The sequence below is a fragment of the Rhinatrema bivittatum genome, chromosome 2 (genome assembly GCF_901001135.1).
Source record: "Rhinatrema bivittatum chromosome 2, aRhiBiv1.1, whole genome shotgun sequence".
Lineage (NCBI taxonomy): Eukaryota > Metazoa > Chordata > Amphibia > Gymnophiona > Rhinatrematidae > Rhinatrema > Rhinatrema bivittatum.
In genome coordinates, this window is record NC_042616.1 from 290,828,916 (window position 1) to 290,851,762 (window position 22,847).

Consider the following 22,847-nt stretch of genomic DNA (forward strand, 5'->3'; position numbering starts at 1 on the left):
TCTTTCTCTAGGGAGGCAGCTTATTCTGCTTCTGGTTCCTGTGATCTGTTGTGTTTTTTGGAGCGATCCAATTCTGTGGTGGAATATTCCCGTGAATTGGATAAACAACTTAAAGACACTCAGTTTTTGGGACATAAAATATTGTTGTTTCCTGATGTAGTCAAAGAGACTCAATAGCGAAGGACATTTTTTTGTCTAGGATAGCGTTTTGGCCCTAAGAGCTACCTGTCCATTAAGATTTCTCTGTAAATGAGTTATTACATTAAATATTTGTTTTATAATCCAGTTCAAATGGAAAGTTTTCTTGTTAATAATGTGACTTCAGTTTGATGTTGTAGCCCTTAGTGGGACCAAATTAGAATTTGCTTGATTTTCCTTTGATATTACTTGATGATGTCCTCCCCACATGTGGACTATGGATCAGGATTCAGAATTTATTTTCCTTTTTTTTACTCTGTCATGACTTAGGGGGTCATTTTCCAAAGGTATCGCGTGCGATACCTAGATCGGGGCGGGTTCTAGGCGGCGTCCACACCGGAAGGGGAGGAATCGGGGCGGCATCAGGTCGGACACCGCCAAGACATCGCTGACGGTGAAAAGGTAAGGAGCCTTATCACCGTCAGTAACGTGGCCAATAGCACCACCTTTCACGATGGCGCTATTGGTTTGCGAAAGCCGGCAGCGATGGTAGTGCGATCACTGCTGGCTTTCGCAGGCCTGCCCCCCGCTTCGCCCTCCCGCCCCCGTTACCACAAGGTTTTAATTTGTTAATGGATTCCCTGTGCTTTTCCTATGTCAATGCGAAATGATGTATTGGATGTGAAGCGATCTTTTCCAGTAATTTGAAAATTGAACGGATTAAAGATTATTTATATAAAAATGGTGGTTGTATGTTTCAAGCGGTGAAAAGCGTATGATGTGGGAAGAATGGATTAGAAACAAATAGTTGGCAAGAGTTTCCCTGATGAAGCCCGGATGATACGGGTGAAACAAGGAGTCCTTGTCGGACAGGTCCAGTGGATGGTGCCATCTTTATTGATGTGACGATTGGAATGTAAAAGCGTTCATTGTTGGAATATGAGATGACAAGATTTTGAAGAGCCTAAGATGTTGGCGGGGTTCTAAAAAATATACATTCAAGTTTAGATTGCATTAGATTGCATGAGATATTGTGCATTTTCAGCATATTGAAATTATCACTTGGGGATGGTGTATCACATTATGATAAAATGTTTTTATGTATGTGACTGAATGATTGAGGTATGGATGAATGATTGTGCTAGAGAGCATTTATTGTCTAGATAGGATTGCTTTTATATACATTTCTATGAATAAACAAGCATTTTGTTGGAACTGAATGTTGAAAGATTTGTACGTATAAATATATGCAGTACATTGAATTCATGAATGTGTGTACATGAATTTAAAAAATACATGCATGTACATTTTACACATATAAAAAGGTAGGACTTGCTCACATAAAACCTGATTTACGCACGCATTATTGAATTTACCAGTTTTCCAGTTGCTCCATTAGTTCACCTGTTCCTCCTCCATGTCTTTGAGACCATCCTGGCTCTTCAGCCTGAACTCCCTCTAGACCTCCCACCCAGCCAATATTACACAATAAATAAGTCTGATTATCAATTACGCATGATAATTAGGAGATGTAAAATTGCACAAGTTGCCAAATGCGCATGCATCTCTTATAAAATAGCAACTTACGCACATCATTGTTGGCCTAGACTGCCCCCTTTTTGTATGTACTTATGCGCTGGAAATCAAAAGCATGATGTACTTTAGAGTTTTATAAAATAGCGATTATGTGAGTATAGGCTACTTACGTGCATATATGCTAATTTTTACACAAAGTCTCAAATAGGTAGCAATTTTCAAAAGCTCATTTAGGAATATAAGTCCTTTTGCCTAGTCTGCCCTATGAAGTAAATTTTCAAAGGAGTTACGTGCGTAAAAGTAGCAATTTAAAAAACCACTTAAGTGCATAAAACCTTTTGAAAATTCCTTCCAAGGGCATTATTTATCAAAAAGAGTACATCTAGTAGGGCTCAGTCCTGTATACCTACTACCAACTCATGTCAGCCTTGGGACCCCCCCAAAAAAAAAAAAAAAATTCAGTTCTGGCTACGCCACTGGGACAGAGAATGGTTCGAGCAATTTAATTTACCAAGTTTTAAAACTTTTTTAGAGAGATATTAGTGACACCCTGGTTCAAATATGTAGGCCTGGATTGGCCACTGTTGGAAACAGGATGCTGGGCTTGATGGACCCTTGGTCTGACCCAGTATGGCATGTTCTTATGTTCTAAACAACTAAAGCTCTTCTGAAAGAAAAGAAAGAATCCATGAGTTCTCAAAAGCACATGAACTATGCTACCTTTCTTGTTGGTCCTTTAAAAAGTATCACCAAATACTAAGGGACCAAGTACCTAAAAGGCATGCTAATTTATTTATTTATTTTTTTGTGATTGGTGGCCTAGTCACAAACGATATGCACAACATACCCAAAAGTAAAAGGCCCGTACTAAAGGGAACATGGGTCTTTCGCCGTGTGTGTACTACATTGTGTACGTCAAAATCCCTCATGCTAACCATCTCAGAGTGCTAGGGCCTCCCTTCACCTCCCTCACAAAATAAAAAAAATAGGGGGATCTAGCCCCCTTCTTAATTTCCCAGAAAGAATCACAGCCTTCAGGTGCATCCCTAAACACCCCGAAAACCCCATAAAAGGATCGTGGTACTCTGGGATGCCTGCACTCCCAACCTGCAGACTGGATGGAGGGCCCCATAGGGTATTGCTGCTTCCACTCTTACCTAAACCAGCTTTCCTGGGCTCCCTCGAAGCCCCTAACTCTCTAGCCCAGTCCCCAAAATCATTGCCAGACAGTGGTAAGCCACTGACTTCCTACAGTAGCAGCACTGCTGCTGCTGAACTCAAAATGGTACCACTTAGTGAAGCCAGGCTAAATAATGAGGGATTCTGACTCTTCTTAGCATGCATACTAAGTGACAGGGACTTTTAATGACTCTGCCCCAAAGACCTGAGTTTCTGCAGGACTAAACACACCTATTAGATTTGAATTCTGAAACAACAAATTGTTCCAGAATTAAAATAAGGAAGGGTATTTATGGTTTTTGGTGATTTCCAAAGAAAACTGATTTATTAATTTAGAGGCAAATCTTAAAAGCTGCGGGCGTGCGTCCATGTCTGCGCAGTTCCCGGCGTGCGCAGACGGATGCATCAATTTTATAACATGTGCACCACCAATGCACGCTTGTTATAAAAGTCTGATACGCATGCACACTGTGCACCCGATTTTATATCATTGCGCGCATGGAGGGGGGGGGGGAATTTTAGTAAAAAATGCGAAGTGATACAATCGAAAATGCGCTCGGCACACGTACAGGCCGGCCATGCGCGTATCTCCCAGTAGTTGCGCATGCTGGGCTTTAAAAATTTGCCTTTCATTTTTCTTGTAAAAACATGCGACAAATTCTAGCATTACCAACAACATTCTTGCTTCAGATATAAAAAGGAAACTTAAAAAAAGATTAAAACCAAGCCACATTTTCATGAAATTTCCACAACCTTAATTAAAATCCATAAGTTAAGGCTGAAATAAGCTTACAAGAGTCAAACTAAAAAGAGTGGCATTCAAGTCTAGCAGTCTGTTAATAAACCCTAATGCTTCAATTTCATATTTTATGCCATCAGCAACACTATTGTTATGCAGAAGCCTTAAATTTGGTGCTGTGAAAAAATTCATTGCTTAGGCAATTATTTACAAGTAGGGAGGATCATTTTCAAACAACTGCATACCGCAGCATATACGCACATATATGGCCACATGTAGATTTACGATAGTATTTTATAGCCCATGCGTACCACAAAATATGCATATCTCTACCCTGCATATGTATGCATAAATACAGGCAGTGCATTGAATATGAATGTTTCAATGCATGGGACACACCTACTACTCCTATCTATTTTAAAAATATATGCATGTATATTTTATGTGCAAAAATAAATGTATCCACGCAAGTCAGTATATTTTAAAGCAGGCATGCATAATTGACATTACCAGTTTTACCATTACTCCACCAGTTCACCCAGTCCTTCTCTAGGTGACCGAGACCCTCCTGATTCTTCAGCCTGAACTCCCCCCCAGTTCACCAATAACTACAACCCGGCCAGTAATACCCAATAAAAATACTTAATACCATTTACAAAGGGCAATTGGCAGGTGTAAATTTAGATGCGTCAGCTGGCATATATTTTAAAATAACATTTTATGCATGTAAATGCTGGCCCTACCCTGGAACGCCCCTAGATCGCTCCCCTTTTTTTTTTTTTTACACATATTTGTGTGTGCAAAAACAAAAATATGCTGGTATGTTTGATCTTGATAAAATAGCATGTGCGGGAGTAGCTCCTACTTACGTATTAAGAAGTCGATTTTAAAAAGCCCACGTGTGCAAATAACAGGGATTACTTTCGTGGCCAGGCCCTGCGCACGTTGAGCACATCTTAGAAAGGGCCCGGCCATGTGCGTAACTCCCGGTACACACAGAAGTGCCGGGACTGAAGAAAGGTTTGGGTGAAGGGCAAGCCTAGATAGTGCCCTTAGACGCTGACCCGAGGAAGCGCACGCTGGCAGCCAGCAAGAATTATTCTTTCTGTGCCAATCAGAAGTCATATGCCAATGAGTATTTCACAACCTCACACAAAAAGATTGAAGAAAGCATTCCCTGAAGCACCTATCGGAGTCCATGAAAAGGTCAAGTTCTGTTTATTTTAGCTTGTTGTGATATATTTTTTTCAGTACAGACAAGCATGGTCAATCTGGCAAAACCAATGGGGTTAAGTCATACATTTTGAAAAAGGAAATAGTTATTTGGGCATGACAGAGAATATACAACTATTTCCTGTTCAAAGCTGAACCAGAAGCTAAACTGGAGGCCAGATAAGATGAAGGGCATTTAACGAAATATTTAGCATTCACCATGCTTCAAGCTGTGCAGTGCATTAGTTGCCAGATTTCCCTATGCATGACTCTCATTATTCCTTTTTTGGACATATAGGGGTAGATTTTAAAAGAAGCGTGCGCGTGTCCATGTGCTTCCTGGCGCGCACAGATGAACGCACCAATTTCATAACATACTGAGCATGCTTGGGTCAGGAGGTCAGCACAATCTAGGACAAGAAACCACAAATGCCTGCCTACACTTCTATTACTACCAGCACCACCACCACCACCACCTCATTTTCATAGGCTCTGAAATGCTTGTTTGCCCTGACTCCACAGGAATCAATGGGGAAAACTCTAGTATTCCCACACACTTGAACCCCCCCCCCTACTTATTATATTCAGAAGACAATACAGCATTACCTTTGTAAGCCTCTGGGCAAGTGGAACTACTGGCATGCAAAGCTGGTATGTTTCCAAATGAAAAAACCCCCCACATGATCTCTATCTACACAGTCTTAATTATGCATCCTTCAATTACACCTGTCCATCCATGAAGAGATTGCATTCACATGACACTGGTACATTCTCTTATACTCACCATGTAATCTTCAACCATTGCATTGTGGTGAAGTCCCAGAATCTCACAAGTCTCTTTCACATAGGCCACCATGCCTAGGGGCTCTGGCCACTGGAATCTCATCTATCACATTTATTTTATTTATTTATTTCGTGATTTTTTATATACCGCGGCACGTTAATAACATCACCTCGGTTTACAATAAACAATAAATCTATAAGAGCTCCATCATTATATCACCTACCCTTCATTTCAGCAAGCATGCTAAATAAGGGAGGTTCTTCCATCAAGCATATCACTTCCACAACACAGTCGTCATACATACTGGCTGGCATAGTACTTTATTGGCTAGGATGCCCTTCTGTCCATGCTCTGAACAGGAATGAATGTACTCATGGACTCAACCATACCACATCCAAACAAATGTACATATCTAAATGCCAAAGAGTGACTGTTGTCACTCCCACTTGCCCCTTCTGTAAAGCCTGTTTGAATCACAGAAGAGCACAGAATGCTTCTCAGTTGTGCCCAAACAGCAGAAAGAGATCTAGGTCCTTTAAATGCTTGCAGTGCTAATGCACTATCTTAGCAATGGTGCAGGAATGCATCGTGCGATCATGGTCATTACCAGACTGAGAGAGAGGATGGCAATCAGGACCAGCACTTCTGCCATGACATCCATTTAACTACAGCTGGTTCACCTGGACCAATGCAAGTGTAGGCTCCACTGGGATCCCTGCTAAAGAGTATGGCCTAGTGGTTTAGGTCAAGGTAGTACAAAGTGGACAAATGTGCCACCTTGGCCACAGTACCCTACCAGGGGCTGCTGCATTGGTCTATTCCTGCATGCATGAAAGCAAGTGACCCCTAGTATCTGAATGGATTTTTAGTTTGAATTTAGAGGGGGAAAGACTTTTTCTTTTGAGTTCGCTTACATTTTTCAGAATAAAGACACAATGAGGACTCTTAGAAAATAAGAGGTTAATTTTCAGCTCGCATCCAGTGGTTGATAGGAATAATATTTAGTTTTGTAAACCCAATTTTCCATAGTAACTTCAAATCTGCTTACTCTATGAGATTTTTGAGTAGTTTACTTTACTACTTTACTGTTTAAGTAGTGATATTTTTTTTTGTTGGGAGGAAATGTTTAGCCACCCTTCCTACCTGTGAGAGCAGAAAGTATAGAGACGGTTTTTTTTTTACTCAAGTCATCATGGTGCCTCTCAGTTAAAGGCATTCATTTGCCGGTTTGGCATTTGGTCAAGGAGTGGATACCCAAGAAGTTCCAGAACTGTGTGTGTGTGTGTGTGTGTGGGGGGGGGGGGGGGGGGGGGGGGGGGAGAGGAGGGAGGGAGGGAAGCAAGAGAAAGAGAAAGGAAGAATTGAGCAACCACGTTGGTGTGCACAGATAGCAAACAACTAAGGAGGTGCCCACAAGGTACAGAAGGAGAAAATTGGAGAGTTCAAGAGCAAGCAGTGGATCCCAGGTATTCGCATTCCAGTTTACCCAAGAAAGCGTCACATTTTATTCAAGGATAAAGAAAGGGCCCTGAGGGATAAATCAAGGGATCATCAATTCACAGATTTACTATTTGGAAATGCTTACTGGATATTATCTGAGAGAAACTTGTATTAAGTGCTATATTTTCATATTTGTACTGTTTCATCAGTAAAGTTTATATTGGAACAGCCTCACAGTTTCCAATTTCTTTACTGGCACTCTGAAAGACTAAGCAATTAATGCCCCGCGCCTAGGAGGTTTATCCTTTCTCCTTGCAGATATTCTTCCAATAAGAGAAAAGAAGAGAAAAGGGAAAGACACAGTATTAGCAGAGACTTAGCCCCAGTACTGAGTGTGCCCTATTGACTATCTAAAAATTACCATAGTCCAGGGTTACATTAGAATGAGGAGAATTACTCCATGTCCAGTAAGTCTGGCATACTTCCTATTTTTGCATCGGAGTATGGTAGGGTCCACACAAACATACATTGTTGATGGATCTGATGTGTGCTGATAGATCAAGAGTAAGGCTTTTCTTTAAACTAAAATTTTGCTAAGCTTAATGTACAGTGATGAACACTAAGAGAGGATATTGCAATGGGACTGCCTGCAGGAGTCGTTTGAGACTGTGGTCTCAACAGTTGGTAGAGCTGGTATGCATTCACTTCTTACAATAATTCCTTTTCTCCTGTGATAAGCTGTCATCATATTAATTAGAGGACACTGATTGTGCTTTTTCACCCCAGTTCCAGATGCTTGTTAACATTAGAAGAGCAACTGAAAAATGACAATTAGTATCATGCATTTTATAATGAAGCTAATAATATATTAATCAAATCCAAGTGAGGTCCAGTCTAAAATCCCTTTTAAGTGGAGTTTATTTAGTTTCCCCCCAGGCTCCTGTATCATGTTTTTATTTAAAATAAAGGATGTGATTGTTTATATCAACTCAATAAAATACATTCTGCCAGAAGTTTTTGTTTTTTTTTTAATTTGGGTGAATTAATTCCCTAATTCTAAAATCTACTGCCATAAAAACATTTTCAGATACAAATGAGCAAGGCAATATCTCTCTGTCAACAATAATTTTGTTCGTAAGATGACAAAACAAATATACATTTATATTATACACACTCATATGGATGGCTGTTTGCAGATAAGATCTTACATTTAAATATTTGCTAGCAGAATTTTCAAGATGCTAAAATTGTTGCTTTCAGTAATACATTTAAGAACTTTGAAGAATAAATTCTTGCTTATTGACTTTTAGCTTAATTGCATCCCATTCTGTTTCAATGGCAAAAAGACTAAAAAGCACTCACTTACCCAGCACTCAGATATAAATCAACAAATCAACATATTAATGATAAAAGAAGAAAAACTGAAACACTGCAAGATACAATACATATTTTCCTTAGTTTCTGATTTTAGTTTCACTCCCCAATTCAATTTCTGAGCTACTTTAATTTTTTTTTTTGTCTAGCCCCCAAGTACTCTCTCCTTGCATTCCTCAGACAATCACATCCCCCCTGCAAACCTGTACTCCCATTCATATTTTCTCCTTGTATTCCTTAAGAGTCTGCTGCCAGAATACTACCCAGTCCTTTCTGACCTGAGCATGAGGTCAGCGACTGTAAGACACAGTCTCCCTTTTGATAGCTTTTTTATTTTTATTTTTTTGTAATTTTATAGTGATTTATAGCCCACAGAGAACTCTGGATTAGTGCGGGCTGCACATTTGAAATAAAAATAAATATTTTTAAGAAATGAACATTTATTAAAGATTCAGAAATAGGCAGCAGCCAGAGTTGAAACCTTGAGGACTGGTGCTAGTGCTCACGAGTTTCAAAGGTATGCTAAATTAGCCCCTTTTTGTGCCTGTTGCCATGTGGCCAACATATCCGGCATGCACCTTTCCTCTTTTACCATGGCCTGAACTCCTTTCAGCCAGGATGTGCTAAAATGGAAAGCTCTTTTGATAACTGTTTCTTGAAAAATTCACAGCTTTTAACCGAAACAGAAAGAGTGAAGATGGATCTGGCACAGTATTTCTGGTTAAAAGTGGCTAACTCAACATCGTTTAGAAAACTGAATACACTTTCTGGTAGAATTTGTAAAAATGAGTCACTTTTAATTACCCATCATGATTCAGTAGTCGTTTCTGATATCCAAAGATATTTTGAAGATTCCCCTGATGCAGATGTATTGGAAACACAGGATCTATGTCTGGTCAATGGTCAGGAAAGACACTGGAATAGTACTTTTAAATGCATTTAAAACAAAAATAAAAACTAAGCAATTCAGAGAGATCAATGATTAAAATGAATGAGGCCATACTAAACAATTTAGGTACGCACAGTTGTGCAATTGCCAGGGCAGTTTATGGAGGTGTCTCTTGGTTTATACGTTTTATAGGATTACAGTTAATGATTTCTCTTTAATAAATGGTGAATGGTATTGATTGTTAGATAACTTTGAATTAAGGCTTTTACATACTTTCTACCAGCACTCTCAAGCAGGAATTAGAGTTTTGATCTACAAAAAAATATTTCTAACTTACTGTAAATGCATGAATGCCTTCGCATTAAACACCAGCTGGCATAGAAAACACCGGATGAGGAAAAAAAAATAACACTTTCATTTTGGCAATGCAAACTCTCCACTCCTCCTGGGACTTACACAGCTCAGCGATGATGTGAAAATGAAAACTCACTTACCAAATTCTTTTGCCTCTTTGTATCGTAGTAACCATACATTAAACAGGAAGCAACTGCATTAGACTACTGCTGCCTAGGAAGAACTTCGAGACTTTCAACTTTAGAGATACAGTAATGTGTCCGATGAGTTCATGCAGTAAGTTATGCAGCATGCTGAGCTATGTACTGAATGCAGGGATACAGTGACGTCAAACGCCCGGGCTGCACTTGCACAACCAGTATAAGTTTACACAAAGGTACTCGACCAATTCCATCGTATACGCCAGGAAACGAATAGGAAGCATTCGGATTCCAATTTCACTTCACCTGATGAAACCAAGAAATGCAGCAGGGCTACTTCAGCATCGTTGTCTCTGCTTAGTTTACAATTGGGCTGTCTCTCTCTCTCTCATTAGAACATCCAAGTGTTAATAATAATCCTGCCCTTGGCTTGAGCGAGGGAGTTGCAAACTAGAAATCCAGTCATAGGCTCCAAAGGGAACCAACATTTAAGGGTCCTGAAATTGGCTGCATTTCTGTGCTTGTAAATAGGTATAGTTTACTCTTTCATAAATGTTCTTCTCCAGCATCATACCGGGGCACAATCGTAATCTTTTAAATCTTCATTGCATTTTGGCTAGTCAAACCTGATAGCCAGTAGGAAACATAAGGGGGGGCGGGGCAGGGAATGCCATTGTGGCTCACCTCTCCTTTGCTGTTCCCAACTTGCATTTAATTAAGCTATTTTGTCAGTCTGCTGCATTCCCAGAGCAAGGTAGCGTTATTGCTAGGTAAAAAGAAGATGGAAGCTTTTTCCAGTCTGCTTAAAAAATACTATCAAAACAGAATGGAGCATTTTGCTCAGAGCCACTGGCAAGTTTCATTCCTGTTTTTTCAGCAAATGGTTTTATGGCCCCCATGATCCCTAACAGCTGTCAAGGATGGCTTGCTAGTATTCCTATTAATTGAATGAAAAGTAACCACCAGCACTAAAACTAGACAATAGCATTAAAAGTAAATGTAACAGTGATGCAGCAGTGCTCGTTTTTGATGCGCTGCATAAAAGCAGAGCCTTTAACTGGTAAACAAGAATCCACATCTGCTCCCTTTCTGCCCCACTGACATTTGATAGCATTACTGCAGCTCCCTCAGAGACCAGCCCTAGAAAAGAGCAGTCTAAAAAAGTGCTATTAAATGTGCTCCTTACCCTCATCCAGAGTGCTGCACTGGCACCATTAAAAGTCTTTTATGCTTTTTCGGATTCTTTAAAGAAGTTTGCTTCTCACTCTGTTTCAGCACTCACTGCCGAGTAACTCTGGCAGTGTGCATTGTTCACGGGCATAAGACATCCCAGACAAGTTCCTAGGCCATCTCTGACATAATAGTGAAGGCCATGCCAGGGAGGCGATATCAGACTGCGCCAGATTCCAAGTGCTCTGTTGATTTAGCACCTGTTGTCAGATGTACGCTTTTGACAATCAGCTGTTTGGCTAATATTAACCAATGGAACTGCTAGTCAAGGCGGACTACAACTGACTTTTAATCAGTGCATTAAAAGCTAAAACAAGTATGGATTTTTTTCCCTAGTTATTGAAAATCAATTAGTGTGGCAATAATTTTGTCATACCACCCATTTCCTGTAGTTGATGCCCTGGACGAAGCAGCCATCTTAAAATAATAAAATTGCACTTCCTGATGTGAAACATTTGAAAAGTACAAACAACAAGCAAATACTTGTGCTGAGATCAATTGAAAATGATACCCTTCAATCATTATGCTTTGAAAATCTTTAAGACAATCCCTGTTACTTCCCTGAACCCTCTAGCATTGACTCCCAGCCATTGTTTAATAATGGCTAGGGATGTGCAGAGAAAAAATTTTCATTATTTGGTTTGATTTCGGGAGTTTTTTTTCCATGAATTTTGGTTTATGGCTTGTTTGATTTGTTTTCATCTGTGAGAAAAAAGCGAATCAAACAATTAATCCCCCCCCCCCCAAAAAAAATGGCCAAAAAACAAAAACAAAGCCTCCCAGGGCCTCCCACCCACAAAAATGCTGGAGCCAGGATGCCCCCCGGACCCTACTTACTGTGTCTGGTAAGGATCTGCTGGTTTCAGCCAAAGCCAAAGCCTCAGTCTTACATAGGCCGAGGATGCAGTAGCTTGCCACCACTTAGGTCTAATCAAGGCCGCGGCCCAGTCATCAAGATCCAGCCTCCAGGTCAGGCTAAACCCTCAGCTTTGAGTAGGCCGTGGGCTTGGAGGCTGGGTCGCAACGAAGGAGCTTCGGCCTGGACCCAGGCCTGATACTGTGACCCGACCTGAATAAGGTTCATTTTATTTGGGGGGCCCTGATTCAGTTCGGGGATCCTCAAATGAAACAAATTTACCTTATTCGTCACATTTTGCAGTTTTGTTTTAAACAAATGCACATCCCTAATAACGATACTTTCTGGTTGCAAAGCAATGGGATCTAAAAACTTGCACTCGCCCAATAATATCTTTTCACTCTGAGATGGATAAAGATCTTGGTATTAATATTGTCAAAATAAAAAAAGATGATGTTGTCTAGCCACCAACATCATATCTTTCAAGACCTGCCTAAGATTACCCAAAATCTGAGAACACTGTTGTCACTGAAGCAAAAGTTCTTCAGAATAAAGTTAATGGTAACCTAGTGTGAATTAGGGCCATAGTTGCATAATATGGTCCTAACCCAGAGCACTGCAGGAGTCTTAATCAGAATTGGTTGGAAAAATGAGTGGAGGGGGAGGTGGATGTACAAAATTTGGGTCCAGTCAGGGTAGGAATAACAGCATCACAAGAAAACAATAATTCCTCTGGAGAAGAATTACAGCTTGATGGAGCAGGAAGAGGTGAGTTGGACTGGGAACAAAACGAGCAGCAAGGACCACGGCAGAGTACAGCAACAGTGGAGCCAGGTCTTAATTTACATACATATAGGTACACTAGGCTTGTGCCTAGGGTGGCAACATTTTGAGGACAGCAAAGTTCTTTTCCCCTACTTCCCTGCTACCCTTCAATCCCTTCTCCCACTTTCTCACCCCCATCGCCTATTTTCACTACCCACCAATCTGATTGAATTCTCATCCTGCCTTCCTCCAGCTGAGCTTCTGATTCTTTTCCACCCACATCATCCTCAAAGATGCAGCTCTAGTACAGGGGTGGAATGTGCGAGCTTGTGGTGCAGCGCCAAAGATGGTCTTTGAGTAGGACTAGTTGGGTTGCTGGCTGGGCCACCATGAGATGAGGGGTGCCTTAGGAGCTGTCAGCATTTCCATTGGGCTGGTCACCAGGAGGCTGGTCAACAGCCATGATCACAAGTGGCCTGTATAAGATGAGACTTGATGAGGATAAGCCTCTCCAAAGGCTGGTGAACCAGGTCTGCCATCATACCCCACCTGCCTTGCCTGGCAGGCAGAAAGAGTAGCGCTTAAAAGCACATCAGCTTTCTCTACTATGCTGGGCCAGTCTCATTCATTGAACCATGAGATTATGGGATCTCAAACCATGAAACTAAGAACATGATTTATTATTTATTTATTTAATTTATTTATTTAGCCATTTTATATATAGTCATTCCAAATGAAGATCACAACAGTTTACAACATTTATTTATTTATTTATTTAAGGATTTATATACCGGAGGTTCCTGTATAATATACATATCACCCCGGTTTACAATGAACAGTAACTATCGCTTCAAGTTAGCGGTTTACAATGAACATAGTTAATCCAAGAAACAGAATAAAATATATATATATAACAATGCTAACAATTAATAAATAACAATTAATAAATGAAAATAAATGCAATAACAATTAATAAATAATTAATAAATAAACAACAATAAATATCAATGAAAAATGGCAATAAAAAATGACAATAAATAAAATACAATAGCGGTTGGTAAAATAACATGAGGGTTAATGAGAAAATAACATGGTTAAATAACAAGGTTATGTGAAATATGCTGGGGTGATCGGAAAATATGTGACTGATTTTCTTCCTGCTCTTGGTTCTATGGGAATGCTTGTTTGAATAACCAAGTCTTAAGTTTCTTTTTGAATGTAGCGTGGCATGGTTCAAGGTGAAGGTCAGGAGGAAGCGAGTTCCAGAGTGAAGGGCCCGCTGTGGATAGAGCGCGTTTCCTCAGCGAGGATTTAGCCGGTTGGGTGGTTAGTCTGTTTTGATAAGCGCTTCTGGTGGGTTTTGTAGATGTGTGTAGTTGAATTTGGAATGTTAACTTGAGCGGTGCGATGTTGTACAAAGCTTTATGTATCATCATTAAGGATTTGAATTGGATCCTGAATTTAATCGGGAGCCAGTGGAGATGAAGAAGGATTGGGGTAATATGATCTCTTTTTTTGGCATTTGAGAGGATTCTTGCTGAGGCATTAAGGACCATCTGAAGTGGTTTTGTGGTGCATGCTGGTAGGCCTAGAAGGAGGGAGTTGCAGTAGTCCAGTTTTGGGAGTATGATGGCCTGTAGTACCATGCGGAAGTCTCTGTATAAGAGGAGTGGTTTTAGTTTCTTTAAGGTTTGTAGTTTAAAGAAACATTCTTTTGTAGTGTTATTAACGAATTTGTTGAGGCTGAATCCACTGTCTAGGATGACTCCCAGGTCTTTTATTTGTTGCGAAAAGGTATCTTGGCTTTGGCTAGCATTAAGAGGTGTGGGTGGGACATAGTTTTCCGGTGCTATAATGAGAATTATAGATTGACAAATACTTTCACTTGATGAGTTCATAATATATACATTTTAGAGACATTCACTAATGAGATAAGGGGTGAAAAGATATGCAGGAATAAGGTATCACTTTTAACATAAGGTAGTGGAGGGATATTATGTAGGTGATAGAAAGAGTATGTTTCAGTTTTATTTATTTGGGAGGGATGGAAAGTGAAGAGAAATTGAGAAAAAAAAATTAGGTTCTTAATGAAATGTGTCCATGTAGGGGGAAGTACTGTGTTCAGAAAAGTCTAAGATAGGAGACAGGAATTTTGAAATAACCATGTTTTTAGGTCACATTTGAATTTCTTTGTTTCTGGAGTCAGTCGTAGAGTCTCAGGTAGACAATTCCATAGTATAGGGCCTGCTATGGAGAACAAACGGTCTCTTAATTTGTTAGATGTGTATTCTGTAATGATGGTACAGCTAGTAATCTTTTGTTTTGAGATCTTAATGATCTCTGGGGCTTGTATGGTTATAGCCCTTCTCCTACTAGTCCAGTGTTGTTAGAATGGAGGGAGGAATGTATTAAAGTTAAGACTTTGTAATGGATTCAGGATTGTAAAGATAACCAATGAAGAGCTATCAGTAATTGCAAGATGTGCTCGAATTTCCTGGATCCTGTTAAGAGTCTGGTTGCAGCATTTTGTAGTAGCTGAATTTTTTTTAGAATACCGCTAGGTACTCCAAGTAGAAGTGAATTGCAGTAGTCTAAGTTTGAAAAAATTAGGGTTTGCAGGATCGTGTGGAAGTTCACGTGAGTCAGCAATGGTTTCAGTCTATGTAATAGGCACAGTTTATTTATATATTTATTTATTTGTTTTTATATACCGACATTCACCCATGAGTATCACATCAGTTTACATAATAACTAGTGAGATAGTGTGACAATAGGTCATACTATCTTTACATTGTAACATTGTAAAACTACAGTGAAGTATTGTTTTGTAAATTATAACATTGTAAAAACAAAATCGACTTATTATCTTAACAATATATCAGCTAATGTTATTGGAACAGTATGGATTTTTGATTTGACTATTATGTGTTCTCATTATAGAAACATAGAAACATAGAAATGACGGCAGAAGAAGACCAAATGGCCCATCCAGTCTGCCCAGCAAGCTTCATACACTTTTTTCTCTCATACTTATCTGTTTCTCTTAGCTCTTGGTTCTATTTCCTTTCCACCCCCACCATTAATGTAGAAAGCAGTGATGGAGCTGCATCCAAGTGAATATCTAGCTGATAAGTTAGGGGTAGTAGGGGTAGTAACCGCCGCAATAAGCAAGCTACACCCATGCTTATTTGTTTTACATTAGTAGGTTATGTGCGGGGTTAGAGTTCTGTTTGTTAGGGGTTGTTTAGCGATGACATGGGGTTAACTGTTGGCTGGATAGGCTTTTTGGAATAGCCAGGTTTTTAGTGATTTCTTGAAGTTCTGTGATGAGGGTTCTGTTCTGAGATTTGCTGGTAGTTTGTTCCATAGTGTGGGGCCTGCTATTGAAATTGCTCATTCTCGCATTGAGGTGAGGTGGGACTGTTTGTTAGAGGGGATGGTAAGTAATCTGGTTTTATTGGATCTTAGGTTTCTTTGAGAGGTGTATGGATGTAGGGTGTCCCTTAGCCAGTCTGTCTTTTCATTGTTGAGGGATTTGTGCATTAGGGTGAGGGCTTTGTATTGAACTCTGTGGGTTATGGGGAGCCAGTGGAGGTCTTTTAGTACGGGGGTGATGTGTGTGGAGTTCTTGCTGTTTGTGAGGGATCTGGTTGCCACATTTTGCAGTAGTTGGAGGGGCTTTAGGGTGGAGGATGGGAGCCCAAGGAAGATGGAGTTACAATAGTCGAGTTTGGAGAAAATGAGGGCCTGGAGTACAGATAGATAATCTTGAATGACTAGTAGGGGTTTGATTTTTTTGAGGACTTGTAGTTTGAAGTAGCCCTCTTTTATTATAGTATTGATGTAAGTTTTCAGGTTGAGCTCGGAGTGTAAGGTGACGCCTAGGACTTACAGTTGTGACGAGATGGCTCGTGCTTTGCGTGGAAGAGCGGTCTTGAATATTTCATGCTGGGGGTTTGTTAGAGATGTATAATATTTCTGTTTTTGTGTGGTTAAGGGTGAGTGATATTTGGGATAGGAGTTTTTGTATTTTGGTTAGGATGGAGTTCCATTGTAGCAGGGTGTTCTGTATGTTTTCTTTCGAGGGGATAAGGATCTGGATGTCATCGGCATAGACAAAGTATTGGATGCCCAGGTCAGTGAGGAGTTTGCATAGTGGGAGCATGTAGATGTTGAAAAGAGTGGAGGAGAGTGATGATCCTTGAGGGATGCCATGTGAAAGGGGGAATTGTTTTGATTCCTTGTTGTTGAGGGTTACTTTATAGGTTCTGTTTGATAGGTAGGAGCTGAACCATTTGATTGTGGTGCCGTCTAGTCCAATCTCACTTAGTCTGGTTAGGAGGATGTTGTGGTTGATGGTGTCAAAGGCGGCGGATATGTCTAGTAGTATAAGAAGGTAGGATTGGCCGGTGTCTAGACCTCTGAGTGCTGAGTCGGCAATTTCAGCATTGATGGTGAGCCATGAGTTTGTGGCTGTGTTTGCTGTGTTGAGGTTAAGATCTTTTAAGGCAGTGGGGAGGGCTTCTGCTATGTCTTCACTGGGGCATGGTTTGGGGAATTTGATGTATTTTTTGTTGTTGATGGTTTCTGTATTGTTGATTTTGAGTTGGAGTGTGATTTGGATAAGCTTGTGATCGGACCATGGGATGTTGTTTAGTATAGCCTGATGTGATTACTTTATTTATGTGCTTTTCCATTGTAAGGTTCTCATCAATCTGTATTCCTAGGTCCCGCATTTGGTCTGAGGGTATAATATTGAAGATACCCAGGTCAAGTGTCTGCAGAGAAATTATAGGTGGATTTCTTCTTAACAGAATAATTTCAGTTATTTTTGTGTTTAGTTAGTTTGAGCTTGGATAGTTAATACTGTATAGCCTTCATGTACTGCAAGAGTCAGGATGATATTTTCAATGGAACTGAATGTCATCAGCATATAGGTAGAAGGTGATTCACAGGGGAAGCATGTAGATGTTGAATAGAGTTACAGATAGTGTTGAACTCTGGGGGATACTTGCATCAATTGGAAATATGTCAAACATTATTATTATTTTTTTTTTTAATATACTGACATTTGATCTCAATTGAGATATCACACTGGTTTACATTCAGGTACTGTAGGTATTTCCCTATCCCCAGAGGGCTTACAGTAAGTTTTGTACCTGAGGCAATAGAGGGGTAAATGATTTGCCCAAGGTCACAAGGAACGACAGCAGGACTCAAACCCTGGACTCCTGGTTCATAATCCACTGCTGTAACCAGTAGGCTATTCCTCCTCCCCTAGACCCTCCTCCTCAGACATATGATTGCCCAGTTTGACTTGGAATGTTCTTTTTGATAGGAAGAAAGTGAACCACTTGATTACACCGCCATCAATTCCAATTTTTTGCAGCTGATGGCATAGAAGGGTATGGTTAACAGTGTCAAAGGCTGTTGTTAGGCCGATTAGCATCAGGATATAGAGATGTGTATCGTTTTTCGCCCGAAGTAGGAAATTCAATGAAATTTCCTACTTCGTTGGCATTTCGTTGTCCCCGAAACCCGAAATGAATTTTCCCCGACTTTCGGGGAAAATTCGGTTTTCGGGTTTGCCTGGGGAGAGGGGCACACATTTTTTTTTTTAAATAAAAAAAACACCCCAAACCACCCCAAACATTTAAATTAGCTAATACCCCCCCCACCGATCCCGATCCCGATCCCTATCCCTCCCTAACACTTACGAAGATCCCTGGTGGTCCAGCGGGGTCCCAGCCTCCATTTTCCCTCCGTGCCCTCCATGTCAGTGCAAGCCGCGCGCCTCAAAATGGTGCTGAATAGTGAATAGCCCGAACTACCATGTCACAGGGGCTTTCGGCGCTATTGGCCAGCCCCTGTCACATGGCCATCGGTGCCATCTTGTGCTCCTATCATGTGACAGGAGCTGACCAATGGCGCCGAAAGCCTCTGTGACATAGTATGGGCAAAGGCTATCGGCGCCATTTTGGTTACTGGCAGCCGAAAACGAAATCGCTCCCGGACCCCTGCTGGACCCCCAGGGATTATTGGCAAGCCTTGGGGGCCCCAAGCCTTGGGGGCCCCAAGGCTTGCCAATAATCCCTGGGGGTCCAGCAGGGGTCCAGGAGCGATTTCGTTTTCGGCTGCCAGTAACCAAAATGGCGCCGATAGCCTTTGCCCATACTATGTCACAGAGGCTTTCGGCGCCATTGGTCAGCTCCTGTCACATGATAGGAGCACAAGATGGCGCCGATGGCCATGTGACAGGGGCTGGCCAATAGCGCCGAAAGCCCCTGTGACATGGTAGTTCGGGCTATTCGGAGGCGCGCGGCTTGCACTGGCACGGAGGGCACGGAGGGCAAATAGAAGCCGGGACCCCGCTGGACCACCAGGGATCTTCGTAAGTCTTGGGGGGGATCGGGATGGGGGGGGGGTTGTATATGTATGCTTTAAAACGTTTTTAAGTGCTTGGGGTGGGTTTTTTTTAGCTTCGATTACTGATTCGTTTTTCGGCCCCGTTTTCGGGTTTCCTCGTTTCGTTTTTCGGAAAAACGAAACGAGAAAACCCAAAATGTACCACGAAGTACTCGAACCGAAAAATGACCCGGTAGAAAAAAACGAAGCACATCTCTAAGGATTCAACATTGTTAAATTCCCATATGGGGTCCATTAAGGATACGAGTAAGGTCTCGGTCAAGCGATTTTTTCCTGAATCCGAATTGGTTGAGATGTAGAATGTGTTGGTCATCTAGATAGTCTTCTAGTTGTGATAATATGGCTTTTTCATGAATTTTAGCTAGAAAAGGCAAGTTGGATATAGGTCGATAGTTTTCCCAGTTGTCAGTACTGCTAGCTTTATTTTTTAGAATAGGTTTTATCACTGCTTGTTTCGCCCTGTCTGGGACTAGACCTTCTGAGAGAGATTGATTGATTAGGGAAGTGATTGTTGGAGTGATAGTGCTATATATAAGTTTTAAAGAGCTAGCTGGAATGGGTTCAAGTGGATGATTTGCGGGTTTTATTTTGGTAACTATTTGCTTGATTTGTAATATAGATACTCTGTCAAATGTGGTCCATTTAGCTGGATCATGTTTTGCATTTTGTTCTCTGGCTGGTGGTTCATGTTTATCTTCTTGTTCTCTGGCTGGTGGTTCATGTTTATCTTCTCTGGTTGGTGGACACGCAGAGAACTGAGTTTTTAGTCTGGTTATTTTTTCTAACAAATGATTGGTGTAGTTGTTGCAAGCAATCTTAGAGAAGCAGTCCTTATGTGCTATTAAGTGTTCTAAATATGTAAAATATATAAATGTGTCATTGCTGTTGGCCACAAGGAGCCCAAAGAAGAGCTGGAGATAAAGCCAAGGGGAGGAGGGAGGAAGATTGAAAGTACCAGGAATTGGGGGAATAGAGCATGAGACCTACATAAAATAAGGTGGTGAGGGCAGGCAGAGGGAGACTATACATAAAGTGGTGGGATCAGAGAAAGGGAGACTGTATATCGGGTGTTTGGGGGGAGGGGACAAGGAAATGTACATGGAGCGGTAATGGTTGGAAAGAGAGACTGTAAATTGAATGGATGACGGGGAGAGGAAGAGATGGGAACATGAAGTGGGAGAGAAAATCTAGATTAGAGGGCTAGGACTCAGGATGGGAAGGCAGGTAAAGAGGAAGAGAGGATCATGGAGGTAGGACTGGACTGGTGAAACAGAGAAGGAGCAAGAACCACATTTGAATGAAGGGAATATTAAAAGTGTACAGAGGATAAGAATGGGGCAGACTGAATCTGGAAAGGAAACAGGGACAGAGAGAGAAGGAGAGGACATGAGGATGGAGGGAGCTGGAGAGAACACGGATGGGAGAAGGAAGGAGGACTTGAGATAGCTGAAGAAAGGGACTAGAGTCAGGGGAGAGGCTGAGTGACAGGGAAGGAGCTTGAGCTTGAGAGGCAGAAGAAACTAGATGAGAGCTGGGGATGGGTTGAATACAAATGGTGAAAATGGGGGAGGAAAGAGTAGGTGAAAAACAGAGGGAGAAACAGAAGCCTGGGGAAGGAATGAGAACTGGGGGAAAGAGCAGGAGGTGTGTGAGGGGAAAAAGGAATAAGAAGGGAGTGAGAATCGAAGATAAAATTCTGGTAGGTAGGTGAAAGATGAAAATAGAGAGATTGCGAGAAAATGAAAGGTCAATGGGGTAAGAGATAGATATGTAGGATGGGAAGAGGTGGTGGTGGTGTAGGAGGTAGAATAATAGAAGATGTGGAGAAATTTCAGGGAGAAAAAAGTTAAAGGCATTGGTAGAGGAAAGTTTGTAGAGGGATTGTTAGAGATAGTCAGCTTGGGTATGATCGAGGTGAGGACAGGGGCAGCGGAATGCCTTTTTGGTTGGGGGGGGCAATCAAGCTCTGCCTCTAGCTCCACCCCAACTCCACTCCCAGCTCCAACTCCACTGCCAGTTTCTTACTTTATGTTTACAGTTGTTGTCATTCTTTTTTACGAACATTCTTTGCATAAATCATAGATTAGAATTATTCATTCCCAGACCTACCAATAAAACACCTGTTGCTAGAAAACTGCTAGGGCCTCCTTTCTGCCTGCGAGCAGGGATGGCCTGACCCTGAGATAAAGCTGGATGGGCTAGGGCCTGGGTGGCCCACCCTGTTCTGATGCCTATGCAGTGTGGCCAACTCCTACTTGAAGAAAGTCACTAGATTCACTACGAAAAGTCTCCATATTGGTTTAAAAGTAGCTAAAACCATGTTGTTGCATAGTGGTGTCAGCATAGCTGATGAACCTAAAATTGGTGGGGGAAAGGGGTAGCTCACACTCGCACACGCTACCTTGCTGTCTCAGACACTGACACACACTCTCATGCTCTCAGACACAGACATACACTCTCATGCTCTCAGACACTGACACACACTCTCATGCCCTCAGACACAGACACACTTTCCCCAGACACTCTGACATACACACACACAATGCTTCTACTACTGCTCCTATGCTCACTTAGAGGTAGATTTTAAAAGCCTTGAGCATACAAAACGGTCACATACACGTGTAAGTGGGCCGCATGGGAGCTACGTGAATTTTAAATTAGCTGGGAAGAACGTGTGTACATGAGTCCAGAAAAAGGGCAGGACCAGTAGTGACACATATAACTTTGCTATAGTTCCTTTGTAGGTGACAGAGAGAGAGAGAGAGAGAGAGAGAGAGACAGACAGACTCTTTATAGGGGTATTCATTGTAAAATTGAATCATTAAAGAATTTTAGTCCTTATAAGTGAGGAAAAAGAGTTGATTTGTACAATGCTGCCAGCAGAGATTGCAGTGTACAAATCAACTCCTCTTGTTAGAATTTCCATCACTTATAAGGTATAAAATTCTTTAATGATGTCAATTTTACAATGAATACCCCTGAATGTTTCTGTAACACCACTCCCCCAAACCCCAACCCACCTCCTGAAAACTCACCCCGAATCAAAGTGCCCCGTACAATGGTGCATATAATGAGTGTCAGGCTGAGCCCTAAAAAGATGAATAAGGCTCCCTCTCCCCCTTAAGATATGCATGTAAAGGCTGCAGACGTACGCACATGAAGAGTATTTTAAAATGTGTGCGCATTTACATTTCCTCCTCACTCTTCTTAGGCATTCACTGTCTCCATTTGCTCTGTCCATGGCCAACTGCACTGCCCTTCTCTGACATCAGCCCAGCCAGCTAACGCTGACTAGCAGGGCAGAGATTTTCCCGACTTCCAGGAACACAGCAAAAAAAAAAAAAAAATTACTGATGATAAATCATAGCCCTTGGCTTTTCTTTTGTTCTGCTAAGGTCAGTCAGTGATAATGAAGTTGCAGCTCCTGCTTTTTTTTTTGCTGGTTATGATTTGTTCTCCTTCCAGCAGAGAGAGCTCATCTATGATGGCATCAGATTATCCAGGGTGGGGTTTGGAGAAGGAAGAGGGGAGAGGGGAGAGACTGAACCAGCAGAACCTGTTGTGAGGAGGGAGGGGGCAGGACCAGCAAACATGGCACTCTAGCCAGAGGTCGTACACTCCTGTGCTCTCCTGCAGCACTCTAGCCAGAGGAGGTCTCGCTCTCTTGCACTTTTCATCTTCCAAATATGCTGTGTAAATAGGGAGCCTGATGTACATTTAGAAGAGAGAGGTTGTTGCCACTCCCTTCTATTACATTATTTTTTGGGAGGGTCCATGGACCCTGT

The 22,847-nt window shown here is 41.4% G+C and overlaps 1 protein-coding gene across 1 annotated transcript in view; it reads right to left on the reverse strand.

The window, feature by feature from the left end:
* ARPP21 (cAMP regulated phosphoprotein 21) overlaps window positions 1-9,876 on the reverse strand; it is an 896,408-nt gene extending 886,532 nt beyond the window's left edge. The window contains exon 1 of the mRNA XM_029589611.1: window positions 9,786-9,876. The gene's annotated coding sequence lies outside the window, so the exon portion shown is untranslated. The remainder of the gene's footprint in view (window positions 1-9,785) is intronic.
* Between the last annotated feature and the right edge of the window lie 12,971 nt (window positions 9,877-22,847).